Below are 26608 nucleotides of genomic sequence, written 5' to 3'. Positions count from 1 at the left end.
GTGGAGACTGAAAAGGTGAGGAGAAATGAGACATAATGTTGCTTAAATACCACCCAAACCCTAAAAATTAGGGTTTCCTCCTGAAGCTAGTACGCCCTGCATATATATAGGTGTACGCCCAGCGTACTAAGGCGTGCCCTAGTATGCTCAACGTGTACACATGTACACATGGCATACTCCTCCTGCCATAATTATGAAATTTCCACTAGGGATTCAAAGCATAACTTCTTGGGCTTATGGACCAAAATGACATGAAATAGAATTATAGGGATGAATTTGGAAGTACCTGAATGTCAAGATGTTACAATTCTCCCCCACTTGAACTAGAATTCATCGTTAAAGTCTTCTTCAATGAACAACTCATGATAATGCTCCCACATCTCAGCCTCCAACTCCCAGGTCCACTCGGAGCCCCTTTGGTGCTGCCATCACACCTTTACCAAAGGTATTTCCTTGTTACACAAAACCTTCATCTTCCTTTCTAGGATAGCCACCGACCTTTCAACATAGTTCATGCACTCATCGACCTAAATATCATCCAATGAAATCACTACATCCTCATCCAATATGCACTTTTGCAGTTGCGAAACATGGAAAGTGCTGTGAATCTAACTGAGCTCCTCAGGAAGATCCAATCTGTAAGCAACCTTGCCAACCCTATTAATCACCCCAAAAGGCCTAATATACCGGGGGCCCAACTTCCCCCTCTTCCTGAAGCGTATCACACCTTTCCAAGGTGAGACATGTAGTAATACCATGTCGTTGACCTAAAACTCCAAATTAGATCGATGTCGGTTGATATAGATCTTCTGCCGACTCTGAGCGGTCTGTAGTCTCTACCTGATCTTATGAATTAGCTCTGTAGTCTGAAGGACCACTTCGGTCCGTCCCATAACGCTGTGACCAACCTCGCCCCAACAAACCAAGGTACAATATCACCGCCCATACAAGAGCTCGAAAAGAGGAGCACCAATGTTGGAGTGATAACCGTTGTTTTAGGAATACTCCACAAGAGGCAGGTAGGAGTCCCAGCTCCCACTAAAATTGATAACATAGGCCCCCAACATATCCTTAAGGGTTTGTATCATCTGCTCACTCTAGCCATCCGCGTGCGGATGATAAGCAATGCTGAAGTTCAACCTCATGCCCAGTTCCTCATGAAACGTCTGCCAAAAACGGGAGGTGAACCGAATGTCATGGTCTGAAACAATGGAGACCGGAACCAAATGGCGAGCAACAACCTCGCGAACATAAGCATCGGCCGGCTTCTTGGCCGAAGAACTCTCCTAAATCGCCAGAAAGTGGGCACTCTTGGTCAATCGATCCACGATGACCCATATAACATCAAAACCCTTTTTCTTCTTTAGAAACTTGGTGATAAAATCCGTCGAAATCTATTCCCATTTCCACATGGGAACCTCTAGAGGCTACAACTTTCCTTGCAGCCTCTGATGCTCAACCTTAACCATCCTATAGGTCATGCATCTCTTCCCATACCAGACTATTTATCTCTTCATACACGACCACTAATAGCTTAATCTCAAATCCTGATACATCTTGGTGTCCCCGGATGAATAGAAAAACGAGACTTATGAGCCTCCTCTAACACAATCTATCTGACCCCACCAAACATCGGAACCCAGAACCGACCACATTAGGTTAACAACCCACGACTATCTGTGACAAATCTTTCAATCTCACCCCTGATCCTCTCTTTCTTCTAATTCTCTTTCCGAACACCTCGGCATGAGCCACCCTAATCAAACCCAAAAGAGGGGAATCCAAATCGTGGGTGGGATATCGCGTCTCGTGCGGCTTCAGTTTCTGCAAAGCATAAGTTAACACCTATCCTCTTTGCATGAGGAATGCCCCCAGAACAGTGACGGAAGCATAACAGAATACCACAAAAACCTCAATTCCCTCTAGGAGGATCAAAACAAGGGCCTCACATAACCTCTGCCGAAGGATCTCAAATGCCGACTGCTGCTCAAGGCCCCATCGGAAATCCACCCCCTTCCTCATCAGACGTGTGGGGGAACCGCAATATTAGAGCAATCCTGAATTATTCTACGATAGTACCCTGCCAAACCCAAGAAGCTCCCGATATCCGAGGGAGACTTTGGAACCTCCCACTACACTACAACCTTGATCTTGGCCGGATCGACTAAAATCCCATCCTGGTTAACAATGTGCTCAAGGAACTAGACCTCTTGTAACTAGAACCCGCACTTCGAGAACTTAGAATAGAGCCGTTCTCGTCTCAAAACCCCCAGAAGCTCGCGAAGATGCTCCTCATGTTGCTCTCTGGTCTTGGAATACACCAGGATATCATCAATAAACACAATGACTGAAAGATCGAGCATCCTCCTGCATACCCCATTCATCAAATCCATAAACACCACCAGCGCATTGGTGAGCCTAAATGACATCACCACGAACTCGTAATGCCCATAACAAGTCCAGAACGCGGTTGTCTCCATGTCCTCCTCTCTCACTCTAACCTGATGATACCTAGACCTCAGATCTGTCTTGGAGAACCAAGATGCTCCCTGCAATTGATCGAAGAAGTCATCAATCCGCGGAAGGGGATAATAGTTCTTCACCGTTAACTTATTCAACTTCTGGTAATCAATTCACATCCGGTGTGAACCATCCTTCTTCTTGAAGAACAATATCAGTTCTCCCATCGGAGAACTACTTGGTCTGATGAACTACTTGCCTAACAGTTCTTGCAGCTGAGATGAAAACTCCGACATCTTAGGTGGTGCCAAGCAGTACGACACCTTGGCAATCGGGGATGCACCTGGCATAAGGACAATCCTGAACTCGACCTACCTCTCGGGAGGCACACCGAGCAACTCCTCCAGAAATACATTTGCAAACTCCCTGACAACCGGGACCTCTAAAATTGAAATCTGATCCCCAAAACGTGTATCCACAACATGTAACACCCCGTTTTAAAAAAGTACTTCGATTGCGGGTTCGGAGGCCCAGGGTATAAGCGATTCGGTATTTTATGGGTCTCGGGTTTTATTTGAAAGGTTTTAAGGCTTGTGTATGTAGTCACGAGCGTAGGACTTCTCGCCACCTTTTCGTGGGTATAAAGTTCGTCAGAAACGGACTTAGAATGAAGGATCTATAGCACTTTGAAGTTATTGGCAATATTGGTCCTTAATGGAGAATGATGGCAAGAAAGGACCATGCATGCAAGGTGGCGAGCGCAAGAGTACGCCCAGTGTAGGCTGGAGTACGCCCATCGTATAAAGGAAAATGATCGCAGGTGCGGAGGGGCGTATGCCCAGCGTACGAGAAGTACGCCCAACGTACGCTCAGAGTTCCCAAACTCTAATTTTAGGGTTGAGCCCTATATAAAGAACCTTGTGTCTATAAGGCCAACCTCCATTTCCACCATAAAGGAGCTACTACAAAACCCTAGTCCATATTTGGGTGTTCTTGGAGCTTAAAAGGTCACTAGAGAAGCATTTTAGTGTTGTGGATCTATTTTCCAAACAAGAAAGGAATAAGGAAAGGTGGTGGTTCAAAGGAGAGGTTGCAGATCCAGGATTATTGCTTCATTTCTAGCCCTTTCAAGGTATAAAGATATAAACTTGGTGATTATGTTCTTAGATTTCTTAGATTGAGTTTTTGGGCCATTTTAGTCCAAAGGTTGAAGCTTTGTGGTTCAATCCGATTTCTAGGACTTGGAGTTGCTACTCTCTGTTCTATATGAGTCCCTAAGGCAGAAAGTTGCCATCCTGAATGTCTTATTGGGTTCATGCATGAGTTAAGAGCATTTTTATGTGAATGAAATATCATTTTTGGAGTTTAAACTTGATTGGGGCATGCAAAGTCACCAAGTCAGTGACTTTATGGATTAATATGTTGAAAAGGACTTGGATCTATGTTTGTAGCTTTGGGCCATTAGTGGGCCACTAGTGGGCTTGGGAAGCCTACCTAGTGTTGGGCCATTTTTAGAACATGGTTTGGGCCTTAGATATGGACCAAGTTGGACTAGGGGGTAAAATGGTCATTTTACCCTAAGGAGGATTGTTATTTTGGACTAAGTGATATTTTGGTATTGATAGCTCAGAGAGCCGAAGGAGTAGCAGTTCTGGGAATTGCCAAATAGCAATCGGAGGAGTATCAACAGGGTTTCAGTAGAGCGAGGTGAGTTTTCCTCCAGTAGGATCAGGTCTAAGGCACCAATGTCGGCCCATTTATGTAGTTACAATATGCTGAACTCCGGTCCGATGTCGGGGTTAGCCCGATGCAGATTATATGTTTCCGGACTTCGGTCCGATGTCGGGGCGGTCCCGAGAAGTAGCTATGTATGATTGATGTCTTTGTGATTCACGCATGTTATATGTTATCTGTTATGTGTTACATGTTCTGGGCTTCGTTCCGATATCGGGTCAAGCCCAATGTATGCTAGTTATGTATGTTATATGTTTCAGGCTTCGGTACGATGCTGAGGCAACCCCGATGTATGATAGTTTATGTATGTTATATGTTCCGGGCTTCAATCCGATGTCGGGGTAAGCCTGATGCCGATTATGTAATTATGTTGTGTGTTTATGATATATGTATGTTGTGTATGTGTCACGGTAAGCCCGATGTCGGGGCAAGCCCAATGGTGGGGTGAGCCCGATGCCCGATGCCGGGTAGGAGTCCTGTGCCGGGTAAGCCAATGTCGGGATTCGTCCCAATGCAGTTAGGAGTAGTCCCAGAGTTATGTTTTTGTTATATGTTATGTGTATGGTATGTGGTAGTTTGGGGGAGCTCACTACGCTTCGTGCTTACAATTTCAGTTTTGGTTTCAAGTACTTCAGCTATCAAAGAGAAGGGCTCGGGATGATCGCATGGCACACACCGCAACTTTCTAGCCTGGGAGATTTACTTTGATAATTGATATGAGATTTTGGTATGATGTCAGATATTACTTTTATTTTAAGATACATGGTTTATGATTTTTATATGATAACGATATTTATGGTTTTATTAATGATTTAAAAACGAAATTTTTGGACCGTGTTTTTTGGGATGTTTCAAGTGGGTATCAGAGCCTTGGTTTTAGAGTTTAGGCACACTTTCAGGTGTGTCTGAACTCAAACTAAGGAATTGGTATATAATTTTCAAAAGAAAAACCATTTTTATAAAAGGATTTTTGGGAAAATAATTTCTTTTAGAAAAAGTATAAAGAAAAGAACTTTGAAAAGAGGAAAGAGTGTGGTGCATGCAATCAGCCGAGCTCATGTAAGTACTCCCAAATTACCCATACAAGTTTATGTTATGTTATGATATGAATATGAGAACTGCAAGCTAGATTAGAATTGAGTGTCTCGGAAGAGATGACTTTGTATGCTTTTATGAGCTAGTAGAATTGCATGCTAGAATTGATCAGCCAGTGGTAGGATAATCTGTTTAGGTTATGCTTGATATATGTGTATAAGCCTTATGAGTTGCATACTAGTATAGATTCCTGATATGTGGATAGAATAACTTGATTGTGTTCTGGTTATATTTTCCTTTTTGTCTGAATGCTACTTACTTTGTGCTTGTGGGACTCTGAGGGATGGGAGTTAGCCATTAGGTGAATACGCCAAGTCACATGTGATAAGGGTTGAATAATCTCAAAGTATTGGATTTGACCCTATTGCGCAATCTCTTCTGAGTCTAACCGTTGTAGGGACGAGTCCTTTACTCGAAGGATTATCTAAGCCTTGTCACATGTGATGGTACTTAGGTAGTGGATAATTGTCATTATGAAGATACCTTCAGTAGCTGAGGACCGGGTTCGGGTTGGATGTTACCCTAGGATGAGATTAGTGTTGAGAGAAATAGTAGTAGTGAAAGGGACTTGGTGGAGTTGAGGCAATTCTTGAGGAAAGTACGAATAGATGTGGAAGGTAGTATGGGCTCGTACTACTGAATGCAGAGGATCCGTACTCGATTCAAGAAGGTTTGAGATAAAACCAGGGAACTTGTAGTGAGTGTGTGAGATCCCTTAGTAGTGATGAGTATTCTGATGGTATTTATGGTATGCGTGCAGCGTGGTTACGCTTCGGGGTAGACTAGTGGACAGTTCTGGTATATGTGAGGGATCAGGCTCGGGTTCAGGAACCAAGCAGCGCGGGGAGCAGATGTGAGAGTTAATTTCAGCCGAGATTACGTGCAGTATACTGGATCAGACTCCTTTGATCTTTGGTATAGTCAAAGAGGGGATTTTGGAGCTTTTGGATAGCTGCCTCGAGGCCTTTCGAGCCGAGATCGTCGCAGGGCAGTTAGGGGTTCCTCTGGGACCCAATGTTTATGGATATCTGAGATCCCTCGGAAGAGAGGGTCCCGTTATCAGCTCTTTTCATCAAGGATCAGAGGTGGGTTATGCACCTTGTCCCCAGGAGAGTTCACTACACGATTGGATCATTGTGGAGGTTTCGCGAGCAGTATGCGAGGAGTTACCCGACATTATTGGGCGTATTACTGATAGGCTGACCACCAGGTTTCAGGGTCCCACAAGCACTTAGAGTTTCTTCGTAAGAGAGGGTCCCATTATCAGCTCTTGTCATCAGGGATCGAGGATCCCAGGACTTAAGGAGCCAGGGTGGCAAGGTAGATAGAGCAGTTTAGATAGCCGAAGTTTCTTCAGAAGTTGATGGGAGTGACTTAGAGTTTAAGATCTGGTTTAGTAACCGGTGGGAGACCGGTAACCCAGATAATGGCAGATTAGTTGGGACCAGGGTGGTCTCGGTTCATCCAGAAAGCGGACAGGAGATAGCAGGATCATTGGGCAGGGGTAGCGATAAGGGAATTCTTGTTTGGAGCAGTCATTTGTTCGGGAGGTGCTAAGTCACTCACAGCAGGATTAAATAATCTCATAGTAGAGGATTTGACTCTGTAGCATAGCTCTCATATGAGTCTAACCGTTTCAGAGATGAATTTTCTACTCGAAGGATTATCTGATCCATTCGCTAAGTTGGGCTTTCAACATTGAGGCGTGATAAGAGGAAGCATTCAGTAAGTAGAAACGATGAGTCAACACTAAGAGTGACTGGAAATTTGCTACAGCGAGGGGTTGTCCCACATAGATATATAGAAGATTGTTGCTTATGGAAAGTTGCCTTGGGAAGGCCAGTGGCCGCACAGGGAAAAAGGGGTGAAACCCCTTGGATGTCCAACATGAGTACTCGGGGAGTACCGGAAGGATTGTCGATTGGGTAAGAGCGATGTACTTAGGGTTTATAGTGATGGGATGGTTCTCAAGAGGATACCATCGAGGAATAGCATTTCGCCCAGGAAGACCGGATAGAAAGCCAATAGAAGCGGTCCCTCGAGGATTGGACCGAGCAGTCAGAGTATGAAGTGTATAGGAACGCCGTGAGAGGTTATGGGATATTTGGTCGTAGCGGACTTCGAGGACGAAGTCCAATTTAAGTGGGGGAGAGTTATAACACCCCGTTTTGAAAAATACTTCGATTGTGGGTTCAGAGGCCCATTGTATAAGCGATTCGGTCTTTTATGGGTCACGGGTCCTACAAGTACTTAGATTTTCTTCGTTCCGATGTCGGGGCAAGCCCAATGTATGCTAGTTGTGCATGTTATATGTTTCGGGCTTCAGTCTGATGCCGAGGCAAGCCCGATGTATGCTAGTTTATGTATGTTATATGTTCCGGGCTTCGGTCCGATGTCGGGGTAAGCCCGATGCAGATTATGTAATTATGTTGTGTGTTTATGATATATGTATGTTGTGTATATGTTGGGGTAAGCCCGATGTCAGGGCAAGCCCGATGCCGGGGTGAGCCCAATGCCCGATGCCTGGCACGAGTCCGATGTCGGGTATATCGATGTCGGGATTTGTCCCGATGCAGTTGGGAGTAGTCCTAGAGTTATGTTTTGTTTATATGTTATGTGTATGGTATGTGGTAGTTTAGGGGAGCTCACTAAGCTTCGTGCTTATAGTTTCAGTTTTGGTTTCAGGTACTTCAACTAGCAAAGAGAAGGGCGCGGGATGATCGCATGGCACACACCACAACTTTCTAGCCTGGGAGATTTACTCTGATAATTGATATGAGATTTTGATATGATGTCAGATATTACTTTATTTTAAGATACATGGTTTATGATTTTTATATGATAATGATAGTTATGGTTTTATTAATGATTTAAAAACGAAACTTCGGACCGTGTTTTTGGGATATTTCACCACATAACCCAAGTAGCTGGGACACCCATGCTGAATATACCGATGAGCCCTGGCCGCTAAACAGAACTCTGAACTCATCATGGTGTCCTATCCATAGATAACCAGATCTGACCCACCTTGGGTTCGAACTACCACTTGTTGGACCTCAAAATAAATCATAGCACCAAACCAGCATAGACAATACGTACCCACAATCAAGCTAACACCCCCTATGAGAATAGGGATCAGATCGATCGGATAAGGCTCCCCGAGATCTCCAATATACAACCTTGATACACTGATGACGTAGAAACCTCGTGTTTGTTGGCGATAGAAACCCGCAACGGATACTCTAACTCCCCAATAGGCATATCGAATTCTCTACTAAATGAACGAGATACGAAGGGATGACTCGCACCTGAGTCAAACAACACAAAAGCAGACAAAGAGTTCACTAGGAACGTACTTAACAAACACACATATATAAGCATAACACAAAACATAATCAACAAGATAATGGATAGAAACATACCAGTCAAAACATCTAGAACTGCTCTGGCCACCTCAGCAGTAAGTTGCAAAGCTTAACCTCAGGGGCTCCGCCCTCCCCTGGCATCCATCGGTGATCCTCATAGTAGCTGGCATTGGGGCCTGCGCCGGCTTGGTGGCGAGCAATGGGCAGATGACCTTCACATGGCCAACCTAATCACCATGATAACAAATCCTGGAACTCAGAGATGGGGCCGGTTGGTGACAATCGCTCGCATAATGCCACTCATTGCCACATTTTTGGCACAAACTTCCTGATCGACATGCCCCATCATGAACCTTACCGCACTTCCTACAAGTACAGCCCCTCTAACTCCCAGATCATGAATCAACGGCCTTGAACCGCTTTGGTTTTTGGTTGTGACTGCGTAGGGGTTGGTCTCTGATCTCTCATCTGAAGTTGTATCTCAATCTCACCTTGCCTTGTGGCCTCCTGCATCTCCAACAAAGAATCATAATTAACGTTGGGTGGAAACAAACTGCCTGATATTTGTCTTGATCATGCTCAAGTAACAGGTCATCTGAGTCTGCTTAGAAGCAAACTCAGGGAAAAACATGGCCCTCTCTATGAACATCCTAGTGATCTTCGTCACCGACTCAGTACCCTACCTTAGGTCCAAAAACTCATGGGCCAATGTATTACGTTCCACCTGCGACACATATCTAGTACGGAACATCTCTGAGAACTGTTCCCAAGACAAAACAGCTCTCTACTTAGCAGAATACGATCCCGTAACAAGTCTCCACCAATCCTTCGCTCCGGACCTCAGAAGGTTTAAAGCGCACTTGACCTTCTTGTTAGCTGGGAGCAGGTGAAAAAGCATTCCTCAACATCAGATAGCCACCTCATGGATATGATCGGGTCCTGAACTCCATCAAAAGTCGAGGGCTTTGTATTGTCGAAGTCCTGATATTGAAAAACCCGCCCAACACCAATCCTTACAGCCGCAACGGCTGCGGTGGCTATAGCAGTAGCAGTCTCAGACAAAGCAGCATATCTATCATCAAAGAACTCTATCATCACGGTTTTGATAGACCCAAAAAGCTCCGGTATCTGACCCTAGACAATATCCACAACCTCCTCATGGAGGATCTTCCTAATCCTATCCTCAGACACAGTTGGCCCACCTGACTGCCAGCTCCCGATCCCAATCCAGATCCAACCTCAAATCGCCTCGTCATCACCAAACTAAAAAAAGTATCAGGGAGATATCAGATAACATGCATATCATAACATGGAATCAACTCCCCAAAAAGCCCTAGGGGTTGTGACTTCCTTGTTACGCGTACGGGTCCTGTGCTTTCAGTAGTATGGGCTCATACTACTTTTTACACCTACCCGTATTTGTCTCAGAGGATCATTACAAAAACCCTAACGATACATATTAGCATACTCACAAACACAGGGCAAACACTCGACATACGCATGCGCTCCATCCTCACTTCCTAGAGGAACACTAAACATAAAGCAACTAGCCGGCTGACCCCATACAACTCACCCTACCACTAACTGCCAAATAACCATCCATTGGTGCAGAATAACTATCGCTTGAATACAATCACATGTCGCACAGTTTAAACAATCTTAGGCTAAAATTAAGATCCAATCCTAAAACGGTTGGACTCAGACAAGAGTTGCGCCACAAGACCAAATCCCTTATCCTAAGATCATTTAAACCATGTATCATGTCACTTAGCTTGTTCACTAGTTCACACGCGAAAGAGTCATACTGATGTATGATTTTTATATAAATATTTTAAATGCTTAATTTTAAATTTATAAAACTGCATTTATCACAACCGGGCTAACACACACACACACACACACACTAGGCAGTGAACCTAATCATGTAATAGTATAGTTGTGGTAAGAAGAGGTGTTGAACACAAGAGGAACGGTAGTGAATTAATTTGGAGTTTTCGATTATAGGTTGCACTAAACACACTAAAGCAATAAAGAAATGTTTTATTAAATACTTTAATTACCACTTAACATTAAATATCGATAAACTGTCTGGAATACAAATTTCTTTAGGTACTTTGGTTTAGATAAATTACATCTCAAATTAATGGTTAACTACTGATACAATGGATATTCATTCATTATTCACAGATTCCTAATATGACTAGTGTCTTGGCCATGACACCTAATCCTTTGATTTCAACATAACTATTAATTCATTGATCAGGTGAACATACAATCATGCAAATCAATATTCAGTTCGTATTAAGAAAGATTTGATCTTATTTAATCTTAATACTAATAGGAGTTGAGTCATGCAGAGAATGGTCATTCTACTCATGCAGACACATTAAAGTTCATTAGTTTATTCCCTAACCCTAGGTTTTGGTCAAAACTCTAGTCATAATCACCAATGGTTACTGGATAACTATGATTCAAATTAACACAGCTAGATAGTCCTCTAAACTTTATTAATTCATCAATAGGAAACAAAGCAACAATCTTTAACACATATGGATCTTCAATCAAACTTGAGAAAATAAATTAAATAAGAATAATCAATCCAAATAGTAATTAAACCAATAATTAAAAGATTTATTCAATCATAAACATAAAGTAGAACGTTTTAACACCTAAATCAGAAAGTAAACATATAATGGCATCACTATAGAATGCTAACATGGTCACAATAACCAACCACATGATTACCGACATGAATCTGCTCTCTAATCCCATAGATCTTCGTTCCTATCAGCTAAACGGCCTTCCGACCGCCTTGTAGACCTTTAAAATGGCAGAATATAAGTTACTTGTCGACTAGAGATCAAGGCTAATCGAGTTCTCTCTTCTGGTTGGCCGAAAATCCCTTTTTATAAGATTTGGAACCGACTTACATACGTTGAGTGTAAGTCGGTGTATGCGGGGCGTAATACGGAAACCAATCGCGGTCAGGATTCGGCACCAATCCAGTACGTTTGGCGTACTAGTATCTACGTTGGGTTTAGTCCATAGATTTGCATTACGTTGAGCATAAGTCCCACTACACGGGGCGTATTGGGCTTCCTTCAGCCAACTTGTTCCTTTTTGCATTCCAAGCCCAATTTTCGCTCCACTTATTTCTTTTCCGCTCTAACAATAATCATACCTGTAAAATATAAATTTAACCATTATAAGTACCTTTTAGTTCTAAATAATAATAATAAAGGCTAAAATACTAAGATATGATATATATATATATATATATATATATATATATATATATAGACACACACACATATCAAAATACCTCACACTTAGCATTTGCTTTCCCCAAGCAAACTGATTTTTAATTACCAATATCGCAAAAAAAAAATCCATTTTAAACTCAACCATTATCCCAAGACCGCAATGCATGTATTTGTGTCTATAATTCCTAAGAATTTCCCATTCCTAAATACTCACAATCCTTATGAATCTTCACCCCTTAGCTTATATGACACTCATTTTTGCAACCCTCTGAATCAATCCACATAAATCTTTCTTAACCTCAAGGTATTTTTGGTTAAGCTACCTAAGCATACATAATCTAAAAAAATTCCAAGTTAGATACCACAATGTAGCTCTTTAGAATTCTTCACTTCCTTGATATTTGCTTTTTGATTTCTTTGAATTTACCACCTTTTTGTTTAATTTTGGTATCTTCAACTTTTGATTCTTCAGAATTTTTGATCTTTGAATTTCATACTTTGTCAGCTCCAAAATTCTTACAACCTTTTGGTAATTTTTCTCTCTTTTTTTTAAATGTCTCACTTTTTTTTTTCTCTCAAAACCTACATGTTTAAGCAAGGGAGCTTAACTTCAATCTTTATTGGTTAAAGGTATTAGTCTAAGTGTAATGACTATATAAGCTATCCTGGATAGATTTCAAGTACATGCTGTAAAACGTATTATGCCATATAAATTACCACATTATCTTTCATATCTCATGACTTTTCACTAAGAACGGAAAGCCACAAATACACTATAACATGTGTTGGCTCAGGTAAACATTTGAGTTCCCATCGGATCATCCCATACAATATGATCAAAAATTCTAATTATCATTATATTTTCCTAAATTAAACTATTATTTCAAGTTTTTAAATTTTTAAATTTTCCTAATCTAGCAATTTTTAATTTTCCGATTTAAATTCCCTTTTCGACCCCTACCCCACACTTATTTCATACAATCCCCTCATTGTATGCATAAAACTAATTAAACACATAAAAATAGTAAAAAAGGGAGAAAAATGAACAGACTCCACTGGGGTAGTAGTGGCGAGATCGAATGGGGCTGCTAAAATTTGCTCCATAAATTTGTTGAATGGCAGGAAACTGGAACTATTGCTTCTGAATGTGCCAAAAAAATAAAATCAAGAACATTGACTTCTAAAATGTGGTGCAAAGGATTGCAAACTAATGCAATGCATAGTGACCACGACGTGGGAAAGTGTCGACCACGTCATGTCGTCGAGTGAGAAAAAATCCAAATCGCGAATTATAACATGGCCACAATGTGGTAAGTGGTGGCCACGTCGTGGTATCTAGAATGACAGCCTCCTCTCACAATGAAAAACTCCCCTACGACATAGGAAAGTGTCAGCAATGTCGTGGCAGCCGGGATGATAATTCTGTTTCGCGTCGAAATAAAACTCTATGGTGTGGGAACAGCTCTTCCATGCCAAAGGAACCAATGTATAGTTGGAAACGCCACTCTTCGAAAATAATAATCTCTCACGAAATCGACGCATACCCCACACTTATTAAAAATCGTGGCTCTCGATTGTTAACTTCAAACTCTCACACGACTTTTTCTCTCGTGATAAAACAATAGTCGGTCCTAGCGGCTGAACTTACTGCCAACTTTCTAAGGGCGAAAATTATGCAAAGATCTAAAACAATCAAAGAGCATCAACATGGAAAACAAAATTACATAAACCAAAAATAAAACAAACTTCCTAATTTAAACAAATTAAAACACACCAAAATAAAAATAAAACTAAGACTAAGAAACCAAAAATAAAATAAAAATAAAAATAAAAAGGATCACTAGGTCACTCATCATCCTCGTCATCATGTCACTACGCCCCAGATGTGCCGGATCCTATGCCATTGTTGTCTACCTTCCACTATATCAAAGCGCTCGTCCATACGTTGAGCAAGGTAACATATATCTATCTCTGGCACAGGTCCCTACTGGGCTCCTCGTGGAGCAGGTCGACACCTCTAGACTCTCTGTGGCTTAGGTGCTACTGCAACATCCCCTCATCGGCCATGTCGTTTGGTCATATCTATAATATACCATCGTCACCATGTGCCAGTACTGTAACGCCCGTAGATCAGTGCTAGTCAATTTAGAGACGATAAGCGTCAAAAATGACTTTTTGATAGAAGATTATTTAGAATGAATAATCTTAACTAAGTTGTAGTATATGTTACAAGGATTCCGTACAAATAAAGAACGCCGAAATCCGAGTTATAACGAAGAAGTTATGACCTGTCGAAGTTTCGCGACAGAACCGGCATGACACAGCGCGATGTAAAAAGTAAATTTACGTTAGAGCGATATTTAGCCTTAGCAATATAAATGAAAGTCGTAGAATACATTAAACCGTGAGCGTGCATAAAAAGAACGCCCAAATCTGACTTCGTATGAGGAAGTTATGATTTTTCGAAGTTTTGACTTAGCGGTATGCAGCCCGAATACTCGATTTGAGACCGAGCGGTTTTTAGCCGAAAAAATCTAAATGAGAATCGAAGATCTCATTAATTGTAGTAAAACGATAAAACGATAGGCGAAAACGGACGTCGGATGAAGAAGTTATGATTTTATAACGAAGTTTTCTTGTCCCGACCTACTAAGAATAAATAATAAAAATAAAGTCAAAATTATCCGACGGAGTCTAAGCGAAGGTTGTAGAGCGTAGTCTCACCTACGCGGGGATATAAAGAACGTCGAAAATGGAGTTCGTATGAGAAATATATGAATTTTTGAAGTTTATTAAATATTTTCGATATTTAATTTAAATATAAATTTCGATATTATCCAGAAGGGGAGTCAGCGACCCTATCCCCATTACGCCCAACGTAATTTAGAATTACGCCCAGCGTAATTCGGGTTTCCAACCCCCTATAAAAGGAAGTCGAGGGCAGCCGAGTTCTTTGCTCATTTCTTCCATTTCTCTCGTGTTTTTGCATCGTTTTTCGTGCAAGAACTATCCCGAAGCCCCGATATCATTCCCGAGCCCCGAAGCAAGTCCCAAGGCCCCGAAGATCCCGAGAAGTGCAATTCCCGAGTCGAAGCTCTGCCCGCGAGGAGTCCGGTTTTTGTGAAGATCTTCCAGATCTACCGAAGAATACTGCTTCTACAAGTCGTAGCGCTGTCCGATCGTCTTCTAATCAAGTGAGTGTATAGTCACTTTCATCTTACACATAGATATGAAGTATTTTATAAAATACGTGCTATGTGTACATATATTGATGTTTATATGTGTGAGTGTGTGGTTACTTTCTTCTAACACATAAATATAAAGTATTAGTTATAAAAATACGTGTTATGTGTTATATATTATTTGTCTATTTGAAATGGGCATGGAATTGATGTTTTATACAAGTGTTAAATGATTTAAACTGTGTAAGTATTTATATCTACGAAAATGTTGGGTAGAACATGGGTAGATGGGATAGTTGGTGACTATGGAGTTAGCACCTACTGTTAGATAAACCTTGGTGACTATGGAGTTAGCGCCTACTGTTAGATAAACCTTGGTGACTATGGAGTTAGCGCCTATTAGATAAACCTTGGCGACGATGTGACTTCGTGCCTGTTAAGTGAACCTTGGTGACTATGGAGTTAGCGCCGCTTGAGTAAACCCCGACGACTATGGAGTTAGCGTCTGATAACTATGGATTTAGTACCTGATAGATAAACTTTGGCAGCAATGGACTTCGTGCCAATTCCTTAGGTAAATCCTTAGGAATGAATGAATGAAGGATAGTGGATTCTTAGGGTAAACCCTTGAGAAAATAAAGTAGATATGGGGATGGGTATTTGGGTTGATTGTTTGATAATTGAATATAATAAATGTATTATTGTGGGTTGAAAACCCTATATGCTCACCAGACTCCCAAGCCTGACCCACTCAGTTTTCTTTACATTATAGGTAATGACACAAGAGTATAAGTTGGTGGACTTGACGAGAGATTTTGGATTATAGATCAGTAGTTATAAATAACTGTTGTAAGGTCTATTTTATATTGTTTATGCTTTTGGTCTGTATCGGAACATGACATTCCGAGGTTTTATTATTCAATGAAAATACATTCTCTTTGAGAAATGTTTTGATAAATGGTTATCATATTTTATTTTGGGAACAAATTCCGCAAACGTTTTCTTTAAACGATCACTCTGATTTATAAAACAAAGCATAAACAAATTGGTCTTTTCTGGCCGTGAAATTAGGGATGTCACAGTTGGCATCAGAGCATTAGTTTAAGCGAACTAGGAATTTGTAGGAAATTTCTAGACTTAAACTTAGAATGCTAAGTAATGATTGCGAGGAGTGTGTCTAAAATATGTTAGGTAGTACACCTAAATTGACACAAGCACTAGTTTATTTTAGGAATGATGCCTAAAAAGCTTTTATGTGCTAAATGTTTTGTGTGATAGCTATATTGATGCTATTATTTGTTCGGATCTATGGTCTGTTGCCGACCGGATCTGGAAACCTTATGCGTGTAGGAATCTAAGCGCATGACTACGATATTAGAACTAGCATGTAAACGTTTCGGAGTGATAAGGAGATTTATACGTTTATCGTGCTGCGTAGTTCCCAGGTACGTTGGGCATATTGGTTGCTCCGAGAAACTTTTGGTCGTGATCGTCTACTTTGTACGTTGAGCATTTCAACAATTATGTGGGGGGTAATTGAATTATATATATATATATATATATATATATATATATATATATATATATATATATATATATATATATATATATATATATATATATATATATATATATATATATATATATATATATATATATATATATATTATTTTTGTGCATTTTATTTTCTTTTTCCTTCTAATTCCATTGGGGACTTTTGAATATTTAAATACGGCAATTAAACAATAGCAAAACCCTCCGACAAGTGAAATGTTATCATAGAAATTAAAAATTAAATTAAAATATAAAATTAAAACGAAAAACAAATAACGCGTAATCAAATAAACCAAATTAATTGAAAACTGTTCCCCGACAACGTCACCAAAAACTTGTGTGTGATTTTTTTATAAATATTTTAAGTGCTCAAGTTTTAAATTTATAAAATTGAATTTATCGCAACCGGACTAACACACACACTAAACAGTGAACCTAATCGTGTAATAATATAGTTGTGGTAGGAATATGTGTCGAACACAAGAGGAACGGTAGTGAATTAATTTGGAGTTTTCGATTATAGGTTACACTAAACACGCTACAACAATAAAGAAATGTTTTATTAAATATTTTAATTACCACTTAACATTAAATATTGATAAACCGACTGGAAGACAAATTTCTTTAGGTACTTTGGTTTAAATAAATTACATCTCAAATTAATGGTTAACTACTAATATAATGGATATTCATTCATTATTCATCGATTCCTAATATGGCTAGTGTCATGGTCATGACACCTAATGTAACATCCCGAAATATCAAGAGTAGAGTTGAAGGGCTAAAAGAGTATATTGGGAAAGAGTGACTCGGCGAGTCCATGGATGGACTCGGCGAATAGAGTCGCGATTTCGTCGCGTGTTAAGTAGCCGACTCAGCGAGTCAATGAGATGGACTCGGCGAGTAGGCGCTGAGTGGAGAAAACCCTAATTCTCGGGGTTGAGCCCTATATAAAGAACATTATGTTTCCTTCCCAGCCTCTTTATCACCCCTTGAGTCCCAGAAACCCTAATTTCGTGGAGAAACCCCATTGTTGAGCAAATTGGAGCTTGGAGAGGTGGTTGTTGAAGAGATCTTAGAGAAGAAGAGGCTTGGAGCAAGGGGCTTTGCTTGGAATTGAGTTTCATTGCAGTTGGGGCGTTCTTTTGAGGTAATATCTCGTTTTTGAGCTGCTATTTCCTAGATGCATCATTTTGGGGGTATTAGAGATCATATCTTTGGATGTATTGGATTTTAGAGGTTAGATCTGAGGTTGCTACCTCAGATCTGGAATGGAGAAGAGTTGGAATGCATGAAAGTCCCTGTGTTGAGTGTTGGATGAAGCTATCATGTCCCAAACCTTAGCCCTAATGTGCAAAATGCATAGATCTCTTTGGATTCACGTAAAGTTTGCCACTTTACGTGATGGATGAGTTGTAGGAGGCTAGATCTATGTTTTGGATAAATTGCATGGCCTAGAATGCTTCTGTATGGATTCAGACCGGTGGTACTCGGCGAGTCACATGGGTGTACTCGACGAGTTGCTTGAAGATGAGCTGGAACTCGACGAGTTGGAAGAACAACTCGGCGAGTTGGATGAAGATGGCCTGGAACTCAGCGAGTTGTATGAACAACTTGGCGAGTAGGTTGAAGATAGCCTTAGACTCGGCGAGTCTGTTCTTGGACTCGACGAGTCTTGTCGAAGAGTCCCAATATTTTCTGGTTGAGTCGAGAATCGGCGAGTCGCGGGATGACTCGGTGAGTTATGGGTGAGTGGACTCAGAGTTGTTGGACTCGACGAGTCTCGGGGTGACTCGGCGAGTCATCGGGTTGACTCGGCAAGTAGAGTTAGTCAGGGGTTGACTTTGACCTTGTCCAAGGGTTGACCAGTTATCTTTCAGGGGTATTTTGGTAATTAAGGGTATTTATTGAGTGAGTGTGTTGGTGTCCAGTGGAGGAGTTCGTGTCGGAGCTTGGAGCAGCGGGATCTTATCCTTTCATCCGGCAGTTTCGAGGCGAGTCATCCTCACTATATCAACAGGGTCTAAGGCACCAATGCCGACCCTTATCGGATTGAGATCCGGGTAGTTGTTGTTATGTTGCCGCTTTGATATGTTTGCATCCTGCGAGTTAGGATGGTATATGTTAGAGACCTGATTGAGATTGGTATCCTGAGAGATAGGGAGATGCTTTGTTAGTGACCTGTTAGGTCGGTATCCTGGTTAGGATGATGATATGTTATGTGATATGTTGATCTGTTTGTTGACTGTGAATTGCTATATGATTGTATGTATATGTGCACATGGTTGTTTGGACTGGAGTTGGGTTGAGGCGGGTCCTGCTGTGTGCTGTAGGCCAAGATACCCAGGGCGGACCGGTTGTCCCGAAGGCCCAGCGAGCGGTCCGGATAGGCTGTAGGCCCCGAAAGGGCGGACCAGACGTGCCGAAGGCTCGGAGAGTGGACCAGATAGACTGAAGGCCCGGTGCGGGCGGACCAGTCATACTATAGACTCAGAGAGTGGACCAGGTGGATTGAAGGCCTGGGAGCGGGCGGACCAACCACACTACAGACTCGATGTGTGACATCCCCATTTTCACGGCCAAAAAAGACCGATTTGTTTATGCTTTGTTTTATAAATCAGAGTGATCGTTTAAAGAAAACGGTTGCGGAATTTGTTCCCAAAATAAAATATGATAACCATTTATCAAAACGTTTCTCAAAGAGAATGTATTTTCATTAAATAATAAAACCTCGGGATGTCATGTTCCGATACTGACCAAAAGCATAAACAATATAAAATAGACCTTACAACAGTTATTCATAACTACTGGCCTATAATCCAAAATCTCTCGTCAAGTCCACCAACTTATACTGTGCCATTACCTGTAATGCAAAGAAAACTGAGTGGGTCAGGCTTGGGAGCCTGGTGAGCATATAGGGTTTTCAACCCACAATAATATAATTATTATATTCAACCATCAAACAATCAACTCAATTACTCATCCCTATTATCTTTCTTAGGATTTTACCCTAGGAATTCAACTACTCGTCATTCATTCATTCCTAAGGATTGACCGAAGGAATTTACACAAACTTCCATTGCTACATAAGGCGCATCTGCCAACATTATCCTTTAAGCGCCTCTGCCAGGATTACGTCATACACTATGAGGCGCGACTGTCAGGTTTATGACATTCTCTTTTAGGTGCATCTGCCGACATTATCTTATAAGCGCATCTGCCAAGATTACCCTATAAGCGCATCTGCTATTATTATGACAATCTTTATTTGGCGCATCTGCCAAGATCACGACATTCACTACTTGGTGCATCTACCGATATTATTCTCAAGCACATCTGCTAGTTTTATGACCTTCTTTAATTGGTGCATCTACCAATATCATTCTTAATCATCTTTCATACCTCATCATTTTATTACATACCAACTATCTCATCTACTCATGTTCTACCCAACATATTTGTAGATATAAAATACATATACAGTTTAACTCATTTAAAAACTATATAAAACATCTATTCCACACTCATCTCAAATAAACAACAATATATAAACACATAGCACGTATTTTATAACAAATACTCCATGTTTATGTGTTAAAAGAAAGTAACTACACACCCACACATATAAATTGCAATATACTTAATACACTCGAACCATACTTGTATTATTATCGTGTTTATGAAAGGTAGTATACACTCACTTGATCAGAAGATGATCAGACAGCACTACGACTTGCAGAAGTAGTATTCTTCGGTAGATCTAGAAGATCTCCACAAAAACCGGACTTCTCGCGGGCAGAGCTTCGGCTCGGGAATCGCACTTCACGAGATCTCGGGAGCGTAAAACTTCCTTCTTAACTTGGATATGAGATCCGGGGTGTCGGGATGGCTTCGAGGGTTTACACGCAGAGCTTCGGCACAAAAACGAGGAGAAATGAGCAAATAAGCCCGAAACCCTCGCATCCTATTTATAGGAGGCTGGAGCCTCGGAGTACGCGGGGCGTAAGACTCCGAAATCGTCACTGCATGCGTCATCCGAAGAACTCGAGTGCGAAGGTCGTCATTCTTCGCTGTACGCGGGGCGTACAGCAGTACGCTGGGCGTACTTCGGATATGCCCGGTGACTCCCCTTCGGATAATGCCGGGATTTAATAATTAAATTTAATTATTAATTCTTTAATAAACTTCGAAAATTCATATCTTCTTCATGCGAACTCCGTTTTCGACGTTCTTTATATCCACGCGAAGGTGAGACTACGCTCTACAACTTTCGTTTAGACTCCGTCGGCTAATTTTGACTTTATTTTTATTATTTATTTTTAGTAGGCCGGGACAGGAAAACTCCGTTATAAAATCATAGCTTCTTTATTCGACGTCCGTTTTCGCCTATCTTTTCATCGTTTCACGGCAATTAACGAGATCTTCGATCCTCGTTTAGATTGTTTCGGCTATAAACCGCTCGATCACAAATCGAGTATTCGGGCTGCATACCGCTAAGTCGAAACTTAGAAAAATCATAACTTCCTCATACGAAGTCAGATTTGGGCGTTCTTTTTATGCATGCTCATGGTTTAACGTATTATACGACTTTCATTTAGATTGATAAGGCTAAATATCACTTTAGCGTAAATTCACTTTTTACGTCGCGCTGTGTCATGCCGCTTCTGTCGCGAAACTTCGACATGTCATAACTTCTTCGTTATAACTCGGATTTCGGCGTTCTTTATATGTACGGAATCCTTGTAACATATACTACAACTTAGTTAAGATTATTCATTTTAAATAATCTTTCATCAAAAATTCATTTTTGACGCCTATCGTCTCTAAATCGACTAGCCCTGATCTACGGGCGTTACACGATGTATGTGGATAGACTCAGAGGGTGGACCAGGTGGACTGTAGGCCGGTGCGGCGGACCAGTCACACAGTAGACCCGAAGTGCATGGCTGTTCTATGATCTGATATGTTGTGGCATGTTATGCGTGTATGGTGTTAGTGGTTGGTATTTTGGGGATATCTCACTAAGCTTTTGGGCTTACAGTTGTGGTTTCATGTTTTTGAGGTTCTTCAGGAGATTGTGGCAAGGCGAAGGCGTGATCGTACTGTTCCTCGTGATTTTGTAGTAATGTGATTCTGGGAATACGTTAAATGTTTTATATTGAAAATCTTTTTGTAAAGATTTAATGGAATTGAGCTGTTTTTGAAAAATTTAAAATTGGTTGTATTTTTCGGTCGTTACACCTAATCCTTTGATTTCAACACAACTATTAATTCATTGATCAGGTGAGCAAATAATCATGCAAATCAATATTCAGTTCATATTAAATAAGATTTGATCTTATTTAACCCAAATGGTAATAGGAGTTAAATCATGCAGAGAATAGTCATTCTACTCATGCACACACATTAAAGTTTATTACTTTATTCCCTAACCCTAGGTTTTGTTCAAAACTCTAGTCATAATCACCAATGGTTCCTGGACAACTAGGATTCAAATTAACACAACTAGATAGTCCTCTAAACTCTATTAATTCAGCAATAGGAAACAAAGCAACAATCTGTAACACATATGGACTCCCTGGGTCTCTTTGCCTTGAGCACGTAGCAGGACCGCCTCAACCCAACATACTATCATATATCAGCATGTACCATATCAAACCCTAGCTAGCATAACAGATAATCATACAAATCTAACAAACCACTAAGCATAGCATCATCCTATATACCAGGATACAAATCTAACAGATCACTACATCATACAAGCATGCGATAAACCAAGATATCAATCTAAAAGGGTCGGCCTTAGTGCCTTATACCCAGGCGGGGTCTGATGACCGGCAGATCTGTTCCGATCAGGGCTCGATGTCGGGCAGGGCCCATTATATGTTTGATATGTATGGTATGTGGTATTTTGGGAAACTCACTAAGCTTTGTGCTTACGGTTTCTATGGTTATGGTTTCATATACTTCTGGTTCGAAAGGGAAGGGACTGACTTGATCGCAATGCATCCACCCATGTTTCTGCAACTTGATGATTTTCAGATTGTACTCTGATAACTGTTTTATTTTGATATACTTTTGAATGTTTGGAAAAAGATAATTGGTGTTTTTGGTTGAATTAAAAATGAAAATTTTATCTTATAATTTTTGGGACGTTTCATGATGAATATGAGAGCAAAGATCGGCAAGAAACAGAGAACATATATTTTGTTTTGGGGGCTGCAAAGGCTTATCGAGAGTCTGATTTCAAAGAAAGCTTGGGCAGGCTACGTCGTGCATTAAATGATGATTGTCAGACATGGCTAGACAGAATCTGTAACGAGAGCTGGGTAAGGCCGTGTTCACTATGGTTCGGTACAATATTATGACATTAGACAGTGCTAAGTCCGTCAATGCATTATCAAGAGACGCACGGAAACTACCAATAACAATGTTGATTGATTTCTTTCGAGCAACTATGCAACAATGGTGGTGACGTCGACGTAATGTTGGAGGTAAGTGTTTCCTTATATTGTAATACTTTAATGATAATTGTAGTGTAGTTTACTGTGCATGACAACATATACGTAAATGTGTGACAACCCGATATTTCAACTCTATATAATAACCTAAAAAGTCAAGTATTGTAACCACGTTTGTGATAATGAAATTTACTTCAAAAATAAAATGTCCAAAAAGTTTCTATTTAATTACCTACTATGTTAGATGTCATTAAACCGTGATCGTACGTAAAAAGAACGCCCAAATCCGACTTCGTATATTGGAATTATGATTTTTCCAAGTTCGGCTTAGCGACAGACAGCTAAAAACTCGAATTGGAGATCGAACGACTTTTGACCGGAATGACCTAAACGAGAATCGAAGGTCTCGACAATGGTATTTCAGCGGTAAAAAGTCTGGCAAAAACAGACGTCAGATAAAGAAGTTATGAATTTCTAAAAAAAATTTATTAAACGCGACCTTTTAAAAATAAATAATAAAAATAATTTCAAAATTTGCCGACGGAATCTAAACGAAAGTTGTAGAGCATAGCCTCACTTATGCGTGGATATAAAGAACGTCGAAAATGGAGTTCGTATGAAGGAGATATGAATTTTAGAAGTTTATTAAATAAATAAAATATAAATTTTATTATTTATCCTTGGTATTATCCGAAGGCAAGTCAGCAAGTCTATCTGAATTACGCCCAGCGTACAGGCGTACGCCCAGCGTACTCAAGGGCTAGGCTTCGGATCGTCCAATTCTCGCCCTATGTGAAGCTAGCACCCGTCCCATCCGAGTCCGAGGCAGTCAAGGATCCGGTCATGCGTGACGCACGCGTACGCCCAGCGTACCGAGGCGGTTCCCACACCCTATAAAAGGGATGCGAGGGTTCCGAAGAAATGCTTTTATATGCTTTCAGGGGGGGGGGGGGGGAATACAAGTAAAACACACGAGTATTATCGTGTGTTTGGGGGTGTGACAAAATGTTTGGTGATCCTTAATTAACCTTTTAAATGTTCTATAAATGCTTTTATATGCTTTCAAGGGGGGGGGGGGGGGGGGGGGAATACAAGTAAAACACACGAGTATTATCGAGTGTTATATAAAGAATTATTATACACTTTTATTTAACCAAATCATATGTGATTTATAAACTTTATAGGGAACTCTTGTATATAAAATATATTAAGATAACATTCTATCTTTTGAAATGTAAAATGTTGTCATATATGTATAAACTAAACATTTTGCTTAGATTACATGTATACGTGTCTAGCTTAGACACTATAAAAATCTATACTTTCATAACAAGTGATTCCTTTTCTAGGTATTTCTAAACAAACGAGACACACTTTTAGAAAGCTATAATAGGTATAGTTTTACGAGGATATTGCTAACTTTTACATACTAGAAACACAATTTTCAAGAAGTCACTTTCATATACAAGAACAAACGAACATTTTAACACGTAAATATGTTTTTATACTAAGATTTGTGAGACATTAACTTCACGTACGTTCGAGTACACATTTCAAGTCCTGTATTATATACCAGAATCCCTTGGAGGGGGAGCATGGTGTTTGTGTATAGATCTATACGGGCTTGACAACCGCGCCTTGACTGTTAGCTACAGTCCACCATTTGGGGTGACAAACGTCATAACATTCCAACGCCTGAAGAACGTTGCGTATAGGCAATCCGAGTCAATAGTATGGTTATAAAACTCACATGGGGTATTAAAAATACATTGATTTACGAGGTTTTTCAAACATATTGGATATTTTACATGTACATACATTTTCTAGAAACAAATATACCAAACCAAAACATTTCATTTCATACAAACATTGTCATTTAATACTTATGAAACTCACCAGCTTAAATGCTGATCTACTCTTTCAAAACTACTTGTATGTCCCAAGGATTCAGTAATTACAGGTATCAAAACAGCTTTTGAAGAAGGGACGTTGTGTCGTCAGTTTAAATTCATATTTTGGCATCATATTGTAATTGGTTTTGAACATGTACTTTTTAACAATGTAAACTTTCAATTATATATATGATGGTTGTATTGCTTTCTTTACTATGTATTCATTTGTTATGCTACCACATGAAGTCATCCGCCCCCGAACGTTTCCGCCGTTCCGGTTTGGGGGTGTGACAAAATGTTTGTTATAGCTAAAAGTAAAAAAGATGTTACTGAGTATGCTGAGAAGGTTATCGATGGGAGGATCAACAAATCCTCTGCTTTTCTGGTATACGAGATTGATCAAAGCAGATATGAGGTAACTCACCAAATGAAAAATGGTATATTAAACTTGGAAATTCGTTACTAGATGTGTGGGAAATGGCAATTATTGGGAAGACCTATTACTCATGCTATAGCGGTATTAAAGGAACTGAGATATCAACACTGCAGTACATGGGTGTCATCATACTTCACAATGGAAACAGACCGATCAACATATGTCGAGGTTGTATTTCCTGTTCCAGTTCCAACTAAATATGAAGAATCGGATGAAGTCATGGTTGTTTTGCCACCATTGATGGACAAACGACAAGCCGGACGACCTAAAAACAAGAACCATATCCCATCCCAAGGTGAAGGCCAGATTCAGAAAAAATGCAGTCATTACCAAAGGATCAGTCACACAAGCAGAAACTATGATGCTCCGGTTCCCGCAGAGACAACAAACAGTGAATCTTTAAGTAGGACCAAGTCAAGTGGCAAAAGTAATGTTAAGTCTAAGATTAGACATAATAGTCAAAAAGGTAGCCAGTAGTATGATCCTATTGATTTAAAAAAAACTCGTAGTGATGTTTGTACGATATCATAATATTCTACAAAATGTTGTTTGGAAGGATAAACTTGTTTTTGCTATATCTTCAAATGCAAATTGTTTTAAAACATTGACAAAGAAAATCATAACTCAAACATTAATGTAATATACAACATCTATCCACTGGACACTCTCAATCCACCACCTAGTAGCACGTTGTTACGTAGTAGGCTGCAACAACTCGTTGGGAGGAGAGGGGACACTGCATAAAAACAATATATAAAGGTTAATCTTAAGTTATTTATGTCATAGAAACTCATTACATTATAAGGTGGACTAAACTACATACACTAGTAACATCGAGAATACATTGACAATCAGGTGCATGCAAACGCCTCATCCTAGGGTACGCAACTGCCCGAGGGATAACACCCGGTATATGGGAACCATCTATGATGCTGTTAGGAAATAGCTCCAAGATATAAATCTACAAAATTAAGATGACAAACAATTTACCAAGTTAACAAAGTTATCATACTTGTTGTTTAAAAACTCTTATTAAACATAGTGTACATACCTTAAATGCATAGACAAATTCAGAGTATATGTGTGTCTACTGCCGACTCTTGGTGCATTTGGGTTCAAATGGTCCTCAATCTTATCAAACATAGTACACATATGTTTGTAAGTGA

The sequence above is a fragment of the Lactuca sativa genome, chromosome 6 (genome assembly GCF_002870075.4).
Source record: "Lactuca sativa cultivar Salinas chromosome 6, Lsat_Salinas_v11, whole genome shotgun sequence".
In the NCBI taxonomy this organism is placed as follows: domain Eukaryota; kingdom Viridiplantae; phylum Streptophyta; class Magnoliopsida; order Asterales; family Asteraceae; genus Lactuca; species Lactuca sativa.
The sequence above is the reverse complement of the archived record's forward strand: the minus strand, read 5'-3'. Positions refer to the sequence as shown.